The sequence below is a fragment of the Bubalus kerabau genome, chromosome 21 (assembly GCF_029407905.1).
Source record: "Bubalus kerabau isolate K-KA32 ecotype Philippines breed swamp buffalo chromosome 21, PCC_UOA_SB_1v2, whole genome shotgun sequence".
Lineage (NCBI taxonomy): Eukaryota > Metazoa > Chordata > Mammalia > Artiodactyla > Bovidae > Bubalus > Bubalus kerabau.
In genome coordinates this window covers 60,067,316-60,086,311 of record NC_073644.1, presented here as the reverse complement: position 1 = coordinate 60,086,311, position 18,996 = coordinate 60,067,316, and the positions used below count along the sequence as shown (strand labels likewise).

At 45.5% G+C, this 18,996-nt stretch overlaps 1 protein-coding gene across 2 annotated transcripts in view; it reads left to right on the top strand.

The window, feature by feature from the left end:
• ATP8B1 (ATPase phospholipid transporting 8B1) overlaps positions 1-18,996 on the top strand; it is a 109,745-nt gene that overhangs the window by 25,240 nt on the left and 65,509 nt on the right. The gene's annotated exons all lie outside the window — the stretch shown is intronic.

The following is an 18,996-nucleotide window of genomic DNA, read 5'->3' as shown; positions in this document are numbered from 1 at the left end:
CTCACACTTATTCCATGAGAGCTGTCTTGACCAAGTTTTGACTAAATTTGGGACCCGGCTAACATACCTCAGGATTCTCATTAAGTGTAATTTGTGGCTTACGTTTCTGGGCATCCTCTCTCCTCGTGTGTGGGCTGGACCTGGTGATGTGCTTCTAATGCATAGAATGTGGTAAAAGGGGTGGGATGTCCTGTCCAAGGTCAGGCGCAAAAAGACCCCCCTTGGATTTGCCCTGAGCAGAGCCAGCTGCCGGGTTGTGAGCTGCCCTCGGGAGAGACACATGGCAGAGAACTTCGGGTAGCCTCTGTTCAGTAGCCCTGAGGAACCAAATCCCACCAACAGCCCTTTGAGTGAGCTCAGAGCCCTCCCGGGTGGGCCCGGAGGACCGCATCCCGGCTGACACCTGGACAGTAGCCTGTGAGAGGCCGTGAGCCGTTACGGAGTTCCTGGGCTACGGACACTGAGCTAACACTTGGGCTTTTCACCGCTTCATTTAGGGGACTGTTATGGCGACTGAACTGAATGTAGCAATTGATAATTAGTACAAGGACAAAGATTTCAGGTGCAATTTAAGCGTCCCCTGCCTGCAGGGAGTTAGTTCACCATTTATCCAGTAAGCTCTCCAGGTGCCAAACTGCAGGTAAACCAGGATGCCAGGTCGTCGTCTTTGTTGTTTTCTGATGAAGGGCTCCAATGAGAATGGTTTCCAGGCTTCAGTTTTTGTCCCACGAATTTGTTTGCTTTCCAATTTAATTAACCTTCAAAAGGTATGAGAGAACGTGAAGTGTAAAAATAATTACCCTGCCCCCTTCCACCCCAGTCCCCTGTTCCCTGCCTCCAAGGTAACAGGCATTATGAGTTGATTGGCATACCTTCTAGAGCCGGTCTTGGTCTTTGCATTTACAGATGTGAACACCCATATTTCTTTTTTCCCCCAACACAAATGGCAGTGAGATTTGACTTTCAACTTCTTGAGATGGGAGTATGGTTGATACACAGCAGATTGAAAACTTACATAATTTCTGCCAGTGGCTTCTGCTTTTAATAGATAAGAAGTTAACTTGAGGAAATAGTTGAGGACCTTTGAGAGAAAGGAAGATAACGTATTGCATAATGATGGGAGAGATAGGGGCCTAGAGAAGCCATCTGGTTTGTCTTCTTGCCTGTGGGTAGCATGTGTGCTTAGGTGCTCGGTCATACCCGATTCTTTGTGACCCCCCCGGACGGTAGCTTGCCAGGCTTCTCTGTCCAAGGGATTTTCCAGGCAAGAATACTGGAGTGGGTTACCATTTCCTCCTCCAGGGCATGTTCCCGACCCAGGGATCGAACCCACACCTCTTGTGTCTCCTGCATTGCAGGTGGATTCTTTCTTTTGCTGCTGAGCTACTGGGGAAGCCCTGTGGTTAGCATAGTAAATATTTAACACAGCCAGGTAAGCTGTTTTTGAGAGACTTCCACAGGGAGGCATCTTGTTGATCTGTGGGAAGAGGAGCAGTGAAAATAACTCTCCATATCAGAAAATAAAAAAATACAAACAAAAACAGAAAATAAATATCAGAAAAAAATCAGTTGTTCCAGCCTTTTCTCTCCTTATCTTCCAGTCATTTTCTTCCCACGAGCCCTTTATGTTATGAAAAGTTAGATTGTGTATATGTGTGTGTGATTTGCTTCTGATCACCTTAGGGAACTAAGATGACCCTGGGTTACATGTGTAGTGAGTCTTTTTTTTTTTTTAATTGGAGGCTAATTACTTTACAATACTGTGGTGGTTTTCACCATACATCGACATGAATCAGCCACAAGTGTACATGTGTTCCCCATCCTGAATCCCCCTCCCACCTCCCTTCCCATCCCATCCCTCAGGGTCATCCCAGTGCACCAGGCCTGAGCACCCTGTCTCCTGCATCAGACCCGGACTGGCGATCTGTTTCACATATGATAATATACATGTAATGAGTCTTGAGAACAGTTAATGAAGAAGAAAGTAGCGGGGTTGTTCCTGCTGTGTTATGCCTCCTTCTTGCTGTCAGCCCCGTGGTGGTGGTCATGGTCCTGATGGTCGTGGTGGCTGATGGAGGAGGAGGAGCCTTGGTAACTGTGTTGGTGGTGCTCCAGGCTGCCAGGACAGCGGGTAGCGCCTTCCTGGCTGGCCCTGAGCCATTGACCACACACCTTAACCCGATCACATCTCCGTTTCCGTTCTGCAAGGGGAAGGTGATTACACCGTAACTTTCAAGAATGGCAGAAACCTAATTAACTTGGTATTGGAAGACTAACCGATGCCTTAGAAGAAAGGCGCCTTATGAATTGGAGGTAGCAGCATCATCCCAGTCTTTCCCTTTAAAATTCTAGACGGCCTGTCAAGTTGCCATGGAGGCAAAAGAACAGTTGAGCAGGAGTTCAGTTGAACACAGATGTGTTCCCCTAATGTGTAGCATTGACTTTAAATGGAATTGAATCATCAGGTGTGCTGACCTGGTTTGTTATGCTGACTCATAAGACTGGCCAGTTTTTTGCATTAATTGCTCAGAGCACCATAGAAGGATGTGGCCTATTTGGTGATGCATGATTCCTTTGATTGGGATCCAATGTGTTGTCTATTTTTGTCTTGACATTGTTACTAGATACTCATTTTCAATGAATGCTTAATTATCTCACTGCTCCCTGACAGAAGCTGTTTTTCTAGGTAGAAGGACCAGTTAAGGTTTGTTCTAGGCCCCTCACCTGGACCCTGATGATAGATATGGAGTGAGAATCCATCCCTCCCTCCTTCTCTCCGTCCACCTCCACCTCTTTTTTCTCCCTTTCTTCCTTCTCTTCTTTCTTTTTCCCTTCCCTTCTTTCATTCCGTCTCACCAAATGCTATGTAGGAGCCACTAGCTGGAAGTTCTGGATGCCATGGGGAGAACAGGAGATACAGTCCCTGGCCACACGGAGCTTCCTTTCTCGTGTGGAGAGACAAAGTGGAATGTCAGCTGTCAGTGATAAATGCAAAGAAAACAATAAATTGGCATGAGGGCAGTAAAGACTTAGGGTGGGAGAGGCGAGGGCTGCCTGTTTCATACAGGTGACTGGGTGCCTCGTTTACCAGGTGACCTTGCATCCACTCAGCAAATATCCAAACCGCTCTGACCGGCAAGGCCTTCACAGCCTTACCTGGGTCGCCGTCTCCAGCCCCTTCCAGCCATCTTCTTCCTACACCTGCCTTCGCTTCCATAACTAAACTAATCCTGAGTCCTCTGGGCTGCAGAACCTTCTTGCCCGTGGTTTCCTCTCCTGAAACGTCTGGCTTCTCCTAGCCCAATCACAGGCCAACTTGACCTTCAAGGCCCAGCTCAGTCCTCTTCTCTCCTCTCTGTCCTCCCCAGAAGCCCCTGCTCTCCAAATGGAACTGTAACTGACCTCTCTCTCCCATGGATTCCCCTCCTCGCGTCTGTCACAGTGGATTACCTTCTGGTAAAGTGTGTTTTTGCCCCTCTTACTGCATGGGCTGTAAGCTTGTGAGGGCAAGGCCTGTATTTTATATCTCTGTATACTCTTCATACTTAGATAAGCTTCATACGGTATATGTACTTTACATCTTTATATAGCTCTATCTTTATATACTTTATATATAACTAATAGCTTGTTTATTGCATTAATTTGGGGGCTAATAGAGGAAATGATCATCCCATGGACACAAGAACTTGGCAGGCTAAAGTCCATGGGGTTGCAAAGAGTCAGCACCACTGAGCACACACACACACACACACACACACACACACACACACACACACACACACACAGAGGAAATGGTGCAATTTTGTATTTTGGGAGGCGTGTTGCTTATGATTAATCTTTACAGTTTTCGTAAAGCACTGACATAAGGAACAAAATTTTAAGTGTGACATCAGAGAGCGCAGGAAGGTTCTTTCTGATCTTGGGGCTCTAGGATCTGGCTTATTTATCTCAAAGCCAGAGGTCTCCCCTCCCAGCTATTTATCATGAATTTCTGGGCGTCAGGCTGTGTTCCCTTTCAAATGTGGTTTTTCTGGTTGTTCCAAGCGAAATACTCAGTGTGCCTCTTAACATTACCGGAAAACTAATTTATCTTGTTTGATGACACTCAGATCTTCAGAAACTGGGTATGTTCTGATCAGCTCATTGGTTTCCATCATCAGAGATTGCAGTAAAATTTAGTCTTGAGGCCAGTACTCCAGGGCACACAGCTCTGCGTGTGGCCTGAGTGACTCAGGAGGCCCTGACAGCTCACCACGTATTAAAAAGGAAACTGTACAATGGACTTTTAAATTGCGCATGCCTAAAAAGGACTCCTCAGCTTGATTCTTGGAAGTTTAAGTAATGGAAAACTGGTTATCTCAGATCTCTTGGGAACTGTAAAGAGGCAAATTGGAGAGTCAGAATATGCCACAGAAGGAATTATCTCACAATATGAGATGATCAAAGTCCACTGCCAAGGGTGAACTGTGTCATGCTCAGTGAAACCACCTTCTGAGCACGTGAAGGATGACTGACGTATCCTTTAAAGGAGGGAATTGACTCCAATAGAAATAGTTCTATTTTGATTCGATGAGGTAGTTGTGAAAAAAGATTTACCATCTTAATACTCCCATCAGTTGTATCAGCACTGAATCCACGTTTCCTGCTGATAAAAATGAAAATTCATATTCTCAGTGGAGGGAAGACACTGAGTAACCCACATCTGCCTGTCCCTTTTCTCTCGCTAACGTGTCCAGATGTTGTCACCTGTAGGCGTGTTTCAGGGAGGGGGACCCCTTCCAGGCCCTGAGAGTGGGCTCTTGCCGAATACTCAGAAATGAATAGTCTGAGGAGACACACATGGCTGACAAAGCAAGAGGCTTTATTGGGAAGGGGTGCGCGGGAGGAGAGCAGCAGTACAAGGGAACCTAGACAAACTGCTCTGCCACGCAGCTCACCGTCCTGGGTTTTATGGTGATGGGGTTAGTTTCCGGGTTGTCTCTGGCCAATCACTGTGACTCAGGGGCCGTCCTGATGGTGCGTGCAACACTCAGCCAAGATGGATTCTGGCGAGAAGGATTCTGGGAGGTTGGCAGGACATGTGGACTGAAGTCTCCTTTTGACCTTTCCCCAGTTTTTCTGGTTGGTGGTAGCTTGTTAGTTCTGCATTCCCTACCGGGACCTCCTGTTTTAAGATAACTCGTGCGAGTGGTTACTATGCTGCCTGGCCAGGGCGGGTGGTTTCAGTCAGCGATTCCCCCAGGTATATTGCCATGCACTTGAAGTGTGCTACGGGAGGCAGACTGTCCCTCACACCTGGCTTCCCCTGCTGGTGGTGGTTTAGTTGCTGAGTCGTGTCCAATTCTTGTGACCATAGAGGAGCCCAGTAGGCTCCTCTGTCCATGGGATTCTCCAGGCAAGGATACTGGAGTGGGTTGACATTTCCTTCTCCAGGGGATCTTCCTGTCCCCAGGGATTGAACCTGCATCTCTGGTGTCTCCTGCATTGCAGGCATCGTCTTTACCACTGAGTCATCGCAGAATGCCATCCTGTCTTATTTCCAGACGACAATCTTACAATGTAATTCCTGTAGGCAGCATGGGTAGGTGGTGTACTGGGGAGGACTGCTGGGCTAAGGTGCTTCTGCCTGAGAACAAAGACAGCAAGTTCCAGACGTGCTGATTTCCAGCATTCTGGAACCAGACTGACTCGATGTGCATTAGGTTCTACCACATAAGGGCTGTGAGATCCTGGCTGAGTTCTTGACCTCAGTGTTTTCATCTGTAAAATGGGAATGACAGGACCAACCTCACTGGGTCTTTGTGAGCTCTGTATGCATTTATACATGTGAATGTTTAGACCAGTACCTGGCACCAAGAGTTAGTTCAATAAATGCTGGCTAGTGTTATCATTAATACATTACTAAATCAGAATTACAAATAATCTATTCTGGGAGAATACTTGCCACTTGCTGTGCATCTGGAATGCTGTAGGCATCAGACTATGAATCAGTCTCCTTCTTTGACTCCCATCTTGACTGTCTCTTCCAAGATCCTGTCTGACTTTTCCCACTTGAGATAGTCCATGTAATGACTGCCTCTTGCTTTACCCCCGCACCTCCAAGGAGCCTTACGCCATTTCTTGATGGTTGTTTCTGGTTTTAACTAAGCCAGGAATTGGTAAATAAATGGCCTTCCACTCATGGTGGCTTGTTGTAGGAAGTCTCATGGGCAGCTCTGGAAAGGCTTTAGAGCTGGGGTCCCCAGCCTCCTGGATCTCATGACTGATGATCTGCGGTGGAGCTGATGCAATAACGCCAGGGGTAGAGTGCACAGGAAATGTGATGTGGTTGAATTATCCCGAAATCACCCCCCTCTGCTCGTCCGGTCCATGGAAAGACCATCTTCCGTGAAACTGGACCCTGGTGCCCACAAGGTTGGGGACCTCTGCCCTAGATAACTGGTTTTAACGTGAGGAAGGATTCTAGTCACAGAGTGTGAAGGAGGAAACTGATTAGATCTGTCTCCGTATCCCCGCAGGACAGATCCCGACAGACGGAGCGCTGAGGAGGAGGGAGTTGGATGTTGTTGTTGAGTTGCTCAGTCATGTCCGACTCTTTTGCAACCCTATGGACTGTAGCACGCCAGGCTCCTCTGTCCATGGGATTTCTCAGATAAGAATACTGGAGTGGGTTGCCATTTCCTTCTCCAGGGGATCTTTTGAACCCGCATCTCCTGCATTGGCAGGCGGATTCTTTACTGCTCAGCCACCAGGGAAGCCTGGAATTGCACATAGGCTGGAGAAAGCAGGGCTGGGGATGTGGGTTTGGCTGCCGTCTCCTGGGCTGGTCAGCGCTTTTGAGCAATGAATTAATTGATACCAGCTCCTGTTTCTTTGTGACATGCCTGGGCCTGGAGAATGGGGAGCAAAGAGGCCACATGTGGGCTGCCTGGTATGCTTTCCAAAGCCCCCCTCCCTTGGCATCAGAACCAGAACACTTGGTGACCTGGGAGGACCCAGTTCTTCACTGGGAATTCACCCACCAGATTCTCCAGCAGGTTTGCAGGGTGGGCTCCTGGCCATTGCCTCTCTACTCAGGCTGATCAGTTACATCCTGGTCAGTTTCCCAGCGGAGAAAATAACAATGTCTCTGCATTTTTGTTTGCAGAAATTATCACCGACCTCTGGCTTCTTGGGCTTTTTAAGTGGCAAACAATAATGGCTGTTATGATTAACGCAAGGGTTAAAACTTTCTGCTGGGCGTGTTTCATTTACAACCTAACTCATTCTCTCCGTGCATCAATTTCCAGTTCTGTCCTTGGCTTGGGATTTGTTACCAACTTGGCAGGCAATGCCTCTTGTTCTAAGTTATTTTTAGAACTTAGAGTAAGGATTAGCAATGTAATATTAAGAATCTGGTGAATTGAATTAGGTAAAATACACAATAGAGAAAAAGCTGTAAAAGCTTAACTTTTTTTGACACATAAGCAGTAAAAACAGCCTTTTAGAATTTTAATCTAGGGCATGTTATCAGCCCTTCAATTCCCTTGGCCAATGACTCTGAGGATTTCAAAATGGCTTTGGGGAATACGTGTGATTCTAGGATTCTTCTTAGTGACTCAGGAAAAAAGTTTCCTTGTCTCTTCTTATGGAAGTGATATGGGTATTTATAGCTTGAATATATATTACTAAGAACTGCTGATTGTCTAAGTTTTTACTCTGTGATTAAAAAAAATCAATTTAGAGCTATATGTGTGTGTGTTTTCATGAATGAAGGCTCAAACCAGTTGTGTGCTGGTTTCCTACAATAAATCCAAGTTTCTGGCAAGCTCTGGATCCCGTCCTGCCTAATCTTCCAGACTAGTGTATCTCATCGAGCTTCCTGTGGTGATGAAAATGTCCTTTATTTAGTCACTAGACACACATGGCTACTGGGCACTTGAAGTGTGGCTCCTGCAACTGACTGAGGAACTGGCTTTTAATTCGGTTTGAGTTAATAGCGTGTAAATACCCTCACATGTCCATGTGGGATCTCGCCCTGGGCTTGGACAGTTCCTATCAGAAACGGCCTGTAACTCAGGCAGCAGCCGGCTTTCTGAGGAACTCGAGTTCCCTTAGGGGTGGGATGAACCAAAAATCAGGGGGCAGGTGCCACTGTCTCCTCCGCAAACCCCTTACTTCTTTGTTGGATGTAAGCCTCCTTGGGAAGTGCTTTTCTACCCTTAGTCCTCTGAGCTTTAATACTGAAAGCCCTCCTAAGGCTCCGCACTGCTCTGAGGATAAGCTCTAGGCTCCTAATGACTTTTATTATCTGCTCACCTCTCACTTTGTTGCCCATCACTTTCCCCGTCATCTGGTGATTTCTCATCACATGGATAGACTTCCGTTCCACCATCGGGCTGTGTGCATCCTTACTGCTAGAGCTTTGCAGACACTGTGCCCTCTGCCTGGAATGCCCTTTCCCTCCCCTTCACCTGGCTCACTCCCCCCTGTCCTGTGGGTTTCAGATTGGATGTCAGTTCCCATAGCATCTCCTCCGGGAAAAGCTTTCTGGAGCCTTCCTCGGACAGGTAGGTGTCCCTCCTGGTATGCCTCCTAAGTGGATCCCCGTCATACCACCTACCACACTTGATTGAAGTAACTTATTTTCCTGTAAGTCTTTCCCTTTATACTGTGTGTGCATGCTAAGTCACTTCAGTCATGTCCTATGCTTTGTGACCCTATGGTCTGTAGCCCACCAGACTCCTCTGTCCATGGGGATTCTCCAGGCAACAATACTGGAGTGGGTTGCCATGCCTTCCTCCAGGGAATCCTCCTGACCCAGGGATCGAACACAAGTCTCTTACGTTGCCTGCATTGGCAGGTGGGTTCTTTACCACTACCACCTCCTGGGAAGCCCCCGCTCACACTAAAGCTTTGCAAAGTGTGGTCCCTGGACCAACCATATGAACATCACCCAGGCATTGGCTAGAAGTGCAGGTTCTCAGCTCTCAGCCTAGATCTCCTAAATCAAAAACTCCAAAGACTGGGCCTAGTAAGCCCTCCAGGGGAGCCTGATGCCTCTTCAAGTTACTGAACCACTGAGCTAAACCATACGCTTCATGAAGGTGATGACTTCCTATTCGACACTGTGTCCCTTAGCACACTACATGGCTTGGAGGAGTAGATGTTCAGGAAACACCTGCAAACACGGTACTTTGGTTATGCTTTGGGCTGCTTATCCTGTAAGGAGATCTTACCTGAAACCAATTTAAATCTCTTCTCCTTTTGCCAGAGGAGATGAAGAACTGAGTACTTTTTCTAAAAAGAAGTACATTCTATATATGCATTCTAATATATTCAATGTATATGTATATTATTTTTCATATTCTTTTCCATTATGACTTCTCACAGGATATTGAATATAGTTCCCTGTGCTATATGGTAGGATCTTGTTTATCCATTCTATATATAATAGTTTGCATCAGCTAATTCCAAACTTTCAATCCATTTCTCCCTCATACCAACACTTGTTATTTTTTGTTTTCAATACTTGAGTACTTGAAAGAGAAAGTTAACTAGGATAGCGTCAAAGAAAGAGCCTTTAAATTCTTTAAATGTATTTCTTTGATCAATTAAAAGTTGTACATCGAGTACCTATTGTATAATAAATTGCTAAATTGAAAGAAATAAAATCAATAGAATTTATTCCAGTTGCTCCTTGAAAATGTTTGAATTTGATTAAAAAAAAAAAGGCATGTGTGTTTGTGCTCAGTCACTCAGTAGTGTCTGACTCTTTGCAGCCCTATGGACTGTAGCCCACCAGGTTCCTCTCTCCATGGGATTTTTCAGGCAAGAATACTGGAGTGGGTTGCCATTTTCCTTCTCCAGGGACTCTTCCTGACCCAAAGATTGAACCTGCATCTCCTGTGTCTCCTGCATTGGCAGGTGGATTCTTTACCATTGTGCCACCTGGAAAGCCCCCTTACCATACTTGATCTTAGCCAAAAGGTCGAGAAATGAAAAAAGTATATGAAAATGTAAATGCTGACATGTTACTACTAGTTCCTGATACAACCGGTGGCAACAGAACTCCATCTTTAGAGATTTTCTGGACAACTATTCCGGCCTTAGAATTTATCCTAAGGAAATAACTGGATAAGTGACTCTGTAGAGGATGTAAGAGAATATAGAAAGATTCTCTGCTTTTAAGGCTTGAAAATGATTAGGGTATTTATGATGTTGACCACTTCTGCCCACTCTTCAAACAGTTAAAAGTTAGACAGTCCCTCTGGGAGCTTGCCTGTGTAAACAGGTGAGTCCATGCAGCTGACCAGGGAGGGAGCCCTGCCTGGGATCCATAGATAGTGAAGAAATCAATCATTAAACATGTAAATAATCAAGGATTAACTTGATGAAGTGGTTGACGTGAAATTGCCAAAACCATAGGAAATTTTACCAAGGATTTTTATCTTGGTAGGAAAAATAAAAATTAGAGGAGTCAGCCTGTGTTCTAATCTTTCCCTTCCCCAAAGAAGGTATGATTATATAATGTGTGAGTTTTACTACTGAAGTAGGATGCTATCATAGGAACAGTCTAATAAAGCAGTTCCAGTGCGAGTGTAATAAGTGAATATAAGAATACATTCAGCTTGGGGAATCTCCAATGTACGATTACACATTGTTGATAAACAACCCAAGACTATTTTGGGCTGGCGGGTATAGCCTGTCTCTGGCTGGCAAGATACACACCGTATATGGTGGCAGAGGTGTCAGATGTCAAGACAGCTTCTATTTCTGAAAATAACACTTTCTCATTCTGAAAAATCCCACTTTTATCCATTATGCAGAGATCCAGGCCGGAGGAAGTATTGCCGAGATTATTTTGGGTTCCAGAGTCTGGTTTCTGTGACATCTTTTTCATTTCCTTGGGAGAGTTGAAAAAGCGGGTAATGGATACGCCCTAGGCTGCTTTGTTGTGAGCGGCTGGGAGAGTGAAATATTTAATGTCTCCCTCACTACTAGGGTGACATTTTCCTGCGGCCTGAGCACAGCAGGTTACGAGCTAGGCATTCCCCTCCCCATTAATGATTCAACAAATGAAGGTGAATTTGAGCCTCAGCCTGGGCTGTAGTAACTGCTCAGCTGTTCCTGAACCGTTGCTTTCGTCGCACGTTTCTTCTAGCGTTTACTCCTCTTGCATAAAAATTAGGACAGCTAGTGTTTATTGCACCCTCCCTGTGGGTCTGTTCCTGGAATTCCTATTCCGGGAATTTCTAAATATTCTCTCATTTCAGCCTCATGGCAACCCCCAGAGGCAGATGCTATTATCTGGCCCATTTGACAGATGAGAAAACAGAGGAACAGCAGTATTATTGATGAGCTCTTCTGAAGTCTGGCGGCTGCAGGAGGTGTGTCTCCGGAGCCCACGCCCTTTGCTATGCATGTGGTGGGGACGCTGGGTCATGGCACCGGGACATGACCTTGGCAACTGAAGAAATGGGACTTGGTTCCAGTGTCAGCCCTGCGGCAACCAGCTGTGGACCTTCAGTGCTGCCTGTCACCTTTCTCAGCCTCTTTGTGAATCCTGGAAATGGGGGTGATGCTGATATCTACTCAGTTATGGGGGAGAAAAAAACTAATAAAGGGTGGGACAGTGGTCAAGAGTCTGCCTGCCAGTGCAGGAGACCCAAGAGATGTGGCTTCCATTCTTGGGTGGGGAAGATCCCCTGGAGACGGAAACAGCAACCTGCTATTTCTTGCCTAGAAAATTCCATGGACAGAGGAGCCTGGTGGGCTACAGTCCACGGGGTCTCAGGGAGTCGGACATGACTGAGCAACTGAGCACATGGTATTTGAGCTAAAAGTGATTCTTTAAAAAAGTTGTGCAGGAGGGAAGGGGTAAATTGGGAGACTGTGATTGATAAATACACACTACTAAATATAAAATAGATAACTAATAAGGATCTATTGTATCACACAGGGAACTGTCTTCATTACTCTGTAATGACCTATATGGAAAAAAAGTCCAAAAAAGAGTGGATATATGTACATGTATAACTGATACACTTTGCTATAGAGCAGAAACTAATACAACATTGTAAATCAGCCATTCTCTAATAAAAATTTTTTTAAGTTATAATGCACTAAAGCAAAGTAAATGCTAAATGTTCTTAGTGATCCAAAGAGCACACGTGCCTCTGCGGGTCCCATACAAATAGGCAGCCCCAACCTAGAAAGAGTTCTCCGTGACATTTCACTTTATGCAATATTCAGTGAAATTCACTTTTCTCTTTAGGAAATGTGAAATATTCAGCTTGGCTTAAAAATACTCTCCCTTTGACCATGAAAAGGCTTCTTTCATGAGTTATTTAATATGTCTGAGTTCTCATGACTGCGCTAAGCATGCAGTCCCTTCAGAGCCTATGTTATGAATTAGGACACGATGCACTGCATACAATGGTGACTTAATGGTAATACATTAATTTTAAGGCTTTTTTGTTTTGTTTTGTTTCTTTACTTTTAATTGAGGAAGATTGTAAACATGTAGAAAAATAGAGTCGTATAATCAACCCTCTTTGTACATGGCCGTGGTCGGTGGTCTTTCATCTATACCTCTGTTTCCTCCCTTCCCGATGTTATTTCAGAATAAACTTAGTCAATGTATCTTTCCATCAAACCTCTTTTGAAATTTGTTTGTTTCACTTTTTCCTATCATGGTTGTTTGCCACTCAGACTTTGAGAAAAGCAAACATCTGCATTAAAGGTAAGTAGTTAGATTACTAGCTGTAGCTCTTCCCTAGATGGTGCCAGAGTGATAGTTTTGTTTGTTTCAATGCAGTCCACTTTTAGGGGGTCTTGGAGTTATTATCCTCTAGAAAATACTTAGTGCCTTGAAAGATCATAGTTTTCTGAAACCTTACCCCAGTGCCCAGGGACGAGGTGATGAGGGGAAAGGATACAGGATTTGGATTCAGATAAGATCTGGTTCTGGGCCCCTGCTTGCTACAAGCTCTGAGAGTGTGGATATAACTGTGAACTCTTAGCTTGATTCTTTATGTATAAAGTTCATTCATTTGGTAGTTCTTCTATTCAAAGGTCCACTGTATGTCAGACCCTGTTCTGGATCATGGCAGTATCACAGAGAATAAAACAAAAATAATTTACTTTTCAGTGACGTTGTATAGCTCAAGGGCATTAATAGTATGTGAAAACTTGCTGCACACTCTCAAGTAAAATATGATGGTTATTATTACCTTTATTTTCTTGGATTGCTTTTCACTTGAAAACTTCAGTTCACAAGTATTCTAGGCTTATAGTAGTTTTTAATAAAGAAGTTTTATTGACGAGAAAAATATTCATTCTCTCATAGCTGGAATGTCTTGCTTAATTTGTTACGAATGGTTACTTGAGTCTGAGCTACTGTGTACTCGGCTAAGGGTTTTACATAAGATCAAGATTGAGCTTCACAGGGACCTGTAAGGTAGGCCTTGCCTTTACTGTACAAATGAGGAGACTTAGGCCATTTTCCCCAAGGTCCCAGGAGCATAAGAGGTGGAGCCGGGATGTTAGCTGTGTCTGTATCTTGGTCTTCAGACAGAAGCCCTCAACCGTCCCTTGATCCTGCCTCACTTGGGAAATAAGAGAAAGAGGGCTTGGTCCTGAGCCTTTGGAATTTGCTTCTCCATGTGAGACAAAAGCAACCACAGTACTGGGCGGAATACAAAGGAAGGGTTGGGCAGACAGCAAGTTGTTCCTAAATGAAAAAGCCACTGCCTCAGGATTTGAGGATCTGCAAAAGGGATGGAAGTGCTCTGTTGCCTTTGCGAGTGTGTGTGCCTGGGTGCTGGGAGGAGGCCGCCATGGGGTTGGGGGTGGGTGGGCCCGATGGGTGAGGCCCGAGCAGACAGCCACACAGCCTTTCTCATTTCTGGTCTGATGTGAAACTGATCATTTCCGGAACAGAGCGTGACAGAAACCATTGGTCCACAGCTTTTGAAGACAATCTGAACGGTGGCCCAGATTCCCCCACTGGACCTAGGACAGCTGTTTCTTGAGAGTTACTCATGCAGATTTCAGAATGTATTTTTGTATTTGGTCTCAATGCCAAAATTTTCATCTCTAGAAATGATTCCTCTTACTGATAGCCTAAGTGTTTAAACTGTGGCAAGCATTCATAAAGGTAGATCCTCATTGGTATGTGCAGACATACTCAGAATTAGCCGTATCAGGGCCGGGCAACATTGTTTTCTGTGTGTGGTGTGTAGACTTTGGAAATCTAACACGCAAAGTCACCATCGCCAGGTATCTGAGGTTGGAAAAAGCAGAGGAGGAGAGGGCGTGGCCTCCGAGTCTGCCTGTAGCCAGCCCGGAGCCCTTGGGCTGACCTGCTAGGCAGGTCCAGCTGAGGAGTGTTTGGAGGTGGCCTGTTTTGTGGCCAACAACCAACTTTGGGTCTTGAGCGTAGCTTGGCTTTTTGTTGACTGTAGGATGACAGAGCATGTGTGTCACAACTCAAATATTAAGGACTGGCTGATTGTAAATCCAGAGCACAGGCTTTTAGAGTGCTTTAAAACATGCTTTGAAAAGATCTTAATTTGTTCCAGATATCTAAAGTTCAAATCCATGTAGTACTGAAAGGCTTTTGTGTAGTTTTTTCTTGGATTGTCTGCCACATGCACATATTCATTCCTGACTTGCCTATGGAGGTTGGTGGATTATTTAAGCCTCTCATTTACTGATTGATTGATTGGTGCTCTTCTCTTCATTCTTACACTGTTTTTTCCTTTTCTTTTAAAGAGCTCTGGGCAGTCAGGAGGATTATTGGGTTGAAATGTTAAGTTCAGGACAGTGAGGTTTGCCACTTGTTGGGTGTTTGTCCTTGGCATTGGTTGATGATGGACAGTTGAGGATCTACTCTGGAGAGTGGAGGTGAGGGTGGGAGGTGATGGGGAGAGTCCTCTGGACATCTCAGTCAGAGGCTGCTTGCTCCCTAGACCCAGAGGCGACACTGGCCATGAGCCTTCTTTCCTAAATAGAGGAACCATCCTCCCGCCTCAACTCAGAATTCCAGAGCAGGCCTGCACCTAAAGCAGGGGAAGTCACACATTAACTATTACAAAACTTTATAGCATTTGTAGCCGTTAGGATAAAAGTTGTGAATAGTATGTCGATAACAATAGGGCTGAGGAAGTCAATTTTCTGTTTGTTAGGGCAAGTCCTTGCAGGAGGTGGGAGTTGAACTCTGGGCCCTCAGAGCAGGGGGCATGGGAAAGAGCAAAAAATACTCAAATGTATTTACTTTTTATTTCACTTCAGTGTTTTAAAAAGGAAATGTTATCTCTGTATTACAATGCCTTTCTGTTGGGGGTGAGGCTGGAGTGGGGTCAGTCAGTTCAGTCTCTCAGTAGTGTCGACTCTTTATGACCCCTTGAACTGCAGCATGCCAGGCCTCCCTGTCCATCACCAACTCCCGGAGTTTACTCAGACTCACGTCCATTGAGTCGGTGATGCCATCCAACCATCTCGTCTTCTGTCACCGCCCCTTCTCCTCCCGCCTTCAATCTTTCCCAGCATCAGGGTCTTTTCCAGTAAGTCGGTTCTCCGCATCAGGTGGCCAGAGCGTGAAAAGGCAGAAAGGGAGGGGCAGGTATTGCTCAATCCAGCGCCAGCCTGGCCACTGAGTGCTCACGCTCCCAGAAGGCACACAGGGACTTTAAAGAGAAGCAAGTATTGATCGAGAGGGGAAAGAAAAGCTCCAGAATGAATTGGCATTTTTCCTGGGGCCATGTTTTTTAGGAGATGGAGTGGAGACCTTATTTAATTGGTACTTTTGAAAACCTTGGAGCATTTTGAGGCTGTTTTAATAAATGTTGGACGTCTCTATGGGTTGGTGTTTTCTCTTATAATGCAAATCAGAATAGCTGTTTGTGCAAGGCCTGCGTTAGTCATTTCTGTTTGCGCAGGCTGCCCTTCTTTACATTAAATACCAGTTGGGGCACATGGACATAGTTGCTCTGCGGCATGAAGAGTCTTCCCAGATCAGGGATGGAGCCCATGTGCCCTGCACTGGCATGCAGATTCCTTACCACTGAGCCATGAGGGAAGCCCCCAGAATCCCACATTTACTGAAGAAAAACTATTTTTTTTTAAGTTTACTTCTATATTATTGGGGGCTTCCCTGGTAGGTCAGCTGGCAAAGAATCCTCCTGCAATTCAGGAGACCCAGGTTCAATCCCTGGGTCAGGAAGATCCGCTGGAGAAGGGAACGGCTTCTTTACCACCAAACCACCAGGGAAGCCCCCAGAACCCCACATTTATTGTAGAAAAAGTATTTTTTAAAAGTTTACCTCTATATTATTAAAATTGAGCAGGAACTACAATAGAAAGATCTTTGAGGAGTATTTTATCACTGACATCCTTTCATGGCAATAATAAAGTAATAAAAATTATGACTTTTTAGTTGGTTTTGCTACTGTTTTTGAATCTTCTACAGGGAATACACTTCCTTATTACCTGAAGGCTGGGCCAACCAACCCATCCCCTTTGTAGGTCTCTGCGGTTGCAGCCTGCCCCTGACTAGCTGTGAGAACTTGGATGAGTCATATTAAACGATTCTACACCCAATTCTAATGTGTGTGTGCTTTCTCACACCACCAAGCAATTCTCTGACCCCAGGTGGCTGTCCTGAAGTTTGGCATAATTCTGACACTATCTGCCTGGAGAGAGCCTCAGATCCCGTGGGTTACGGGCTCAGCCCTACAAGGCGGCTCTCTCTCCAATTCAGACACCAGAGGCAAGTCCAGCTTGCCACCTGTGCTTCTGACCTTCCAGCTGTAGATGGGAGGTTCCAACGACCTCCTTGTGGGGTTCAATTAATTTGCTAACACAGCTCACAGGACTGAAATGATTTACTTATTCTAGATTACTGGTTTATTACAAAAGGCTGTAGCTCAGGAACAGCCAGATGGAAGAGACGCACAGGGCAAGCCATCCTCCCCCTGTGTCCACCTGTTTCCCAACCCAGAAGCTCTCCAGACCGTCTCCTTTAGGACTTTTACGGGACTGCATCTTAACGGCGTGATTGGTAAAATCGCTGCTGGACAGGGAGGCCTGGCGTGCTGTGATTCATGGGGTTTCGAAGAGTCGAACATGACTGAGTGACTAAACTGAACTGTTTGGCAGTTGATTCGATCAATAGCCCCTTCCCCAATCCATGGATGCTTTCTGAAAGTCACCCCATTAAATAGCAAAAGATACTTTTATAACTCTCACCACTTAGGAAATGCCAAGTTTTTAGGAGATCTATGGAAAATCCCATGGACAGAGGAGCCTGGTGGGCTGCAGTCCATGGGGTCACTACGAGTCAGACACGACTGAGCCACTTCCCTTTCACTTTTCACTTTCATGCATTGGAGAAGGAAATGGCAACCCACTCCAGTGTTCTTGCCTGGAGAATCCCAGGGATGGCAGAGCCTGGTGGGCGGCCGTCTATGGGGTCGCACAGAGTCAGACATGACTGAAGCAACTTAGCAACAGCATACCAGGAATAGGACAAGGACCAAAGAGCTACTTCTTATTATTTAAGTCATGATATCACACACATCTCTCATTCTTAGTTTCTGGGAGAATGGGTCAGGGCAGTGGTCATTATATCCTTTTTTTTTTGAAAGCCACAGTTCTTCAAATAAAAATTCTATTGTGCACCATAGATTTAAAAGAGAAGGCGGCCGAACTGCTGGCTCCTGCTGCCCCAAGGGCTCTGCTAAGGACGCTGCCAGTGGGCACCCTGGGGAAACCAGTGTGGGAGGCTGGGCAGGAGAGAGGGCGGGAACCAGGCAGCTCCAAGACCGGCTTCCCTCCAGGTGAACGGGGGGCAAAAGGCAGTTCATGTAAAGGCAGAGACCTGGGTTCTAGGTGGCACTGAGGAATTCCCTGGCAAGGGTGGACCCTGCTTGCTCATAATGACCTCCGTTTTATGCTCCTCCCATTGCTCAGTGTCCACAGAAGTCGAACCCTGAGTGGAGATATCGGAGGATGTCAAAGGCATCCAGACTGGACACGCTCCCATCCTAGCTCCAGCACAAAGTTAACTGTGTGTCTCTTAGTTATGTGTCTCCTCAGCTATAAATTGGATTAATTATCTCTTCTCCAGCTTAACCCCATGGTAATGTTATTAGGCACAATTAAGGCATTGAGTGTTGTGACTAAGAGCATAGGCTTTCAACAAGGATTCTGATCCCACGTACTGCCTGTATGCCCTTGGGCGGGGAACTTAACATCTCTGTTAGTTTTCTCATCTGTAAAATGGGGCGAACAATTGGACCCTGAGCAAATGAAATAAAATAGTACTTGCCAAGCATTCAGCTCATTGCCTGATACATAGGATGTGTTAGTTTTGTTTTTGGTCACTCAGTCGTGTCTGACTCTTTTGCGACCCCGTGGACTGAAGCCCACCAGGCTTCTTTGTCCATGGGATTTTCCAGGCAAGATTACTGGAGTGGGTTGCCATTTCCTCCTCCAAGGGATCTTCCTAACCCAGGCATCAGACCCGCATTTCCTGCATTGCAGGTGGATTTTTTTTTTTTTTTTTTAACCACGGAGCCACTGGGGAAGCCCTTATAGAATGTGTAATGAGCTCTTTTTAAATGCTCACCACCATCATCTCAGGAAAACAGAAGCTCTATATTATAAGACCCTGATGCTGGGAAAGACTGAGGGCAGGAGGAGAAGGGCGCGACAGAGGATGAAATGATTGGATGACATCACTGACTCAATGGACACAAGTTTGAGGAAATTCTGTAAGATGGTGAAAGACAGGGAAGCCTGTCCATGCTGCAGTTAATGGGGTCATAAAGAGTCGGACATGACTTAGTGACTGAACAACAACAATATTATAAATATTCTCATAAATCCTTAAACCTATTGAATATGTAGAAACTTAGATACTTCTGTTAGTTGACCTGTCCAAAAATCTGAAAGCCAGAACAGATAGTATAGCTGACTGTCTGTGGGAAACTCTGGAGATTGTTCGGACCA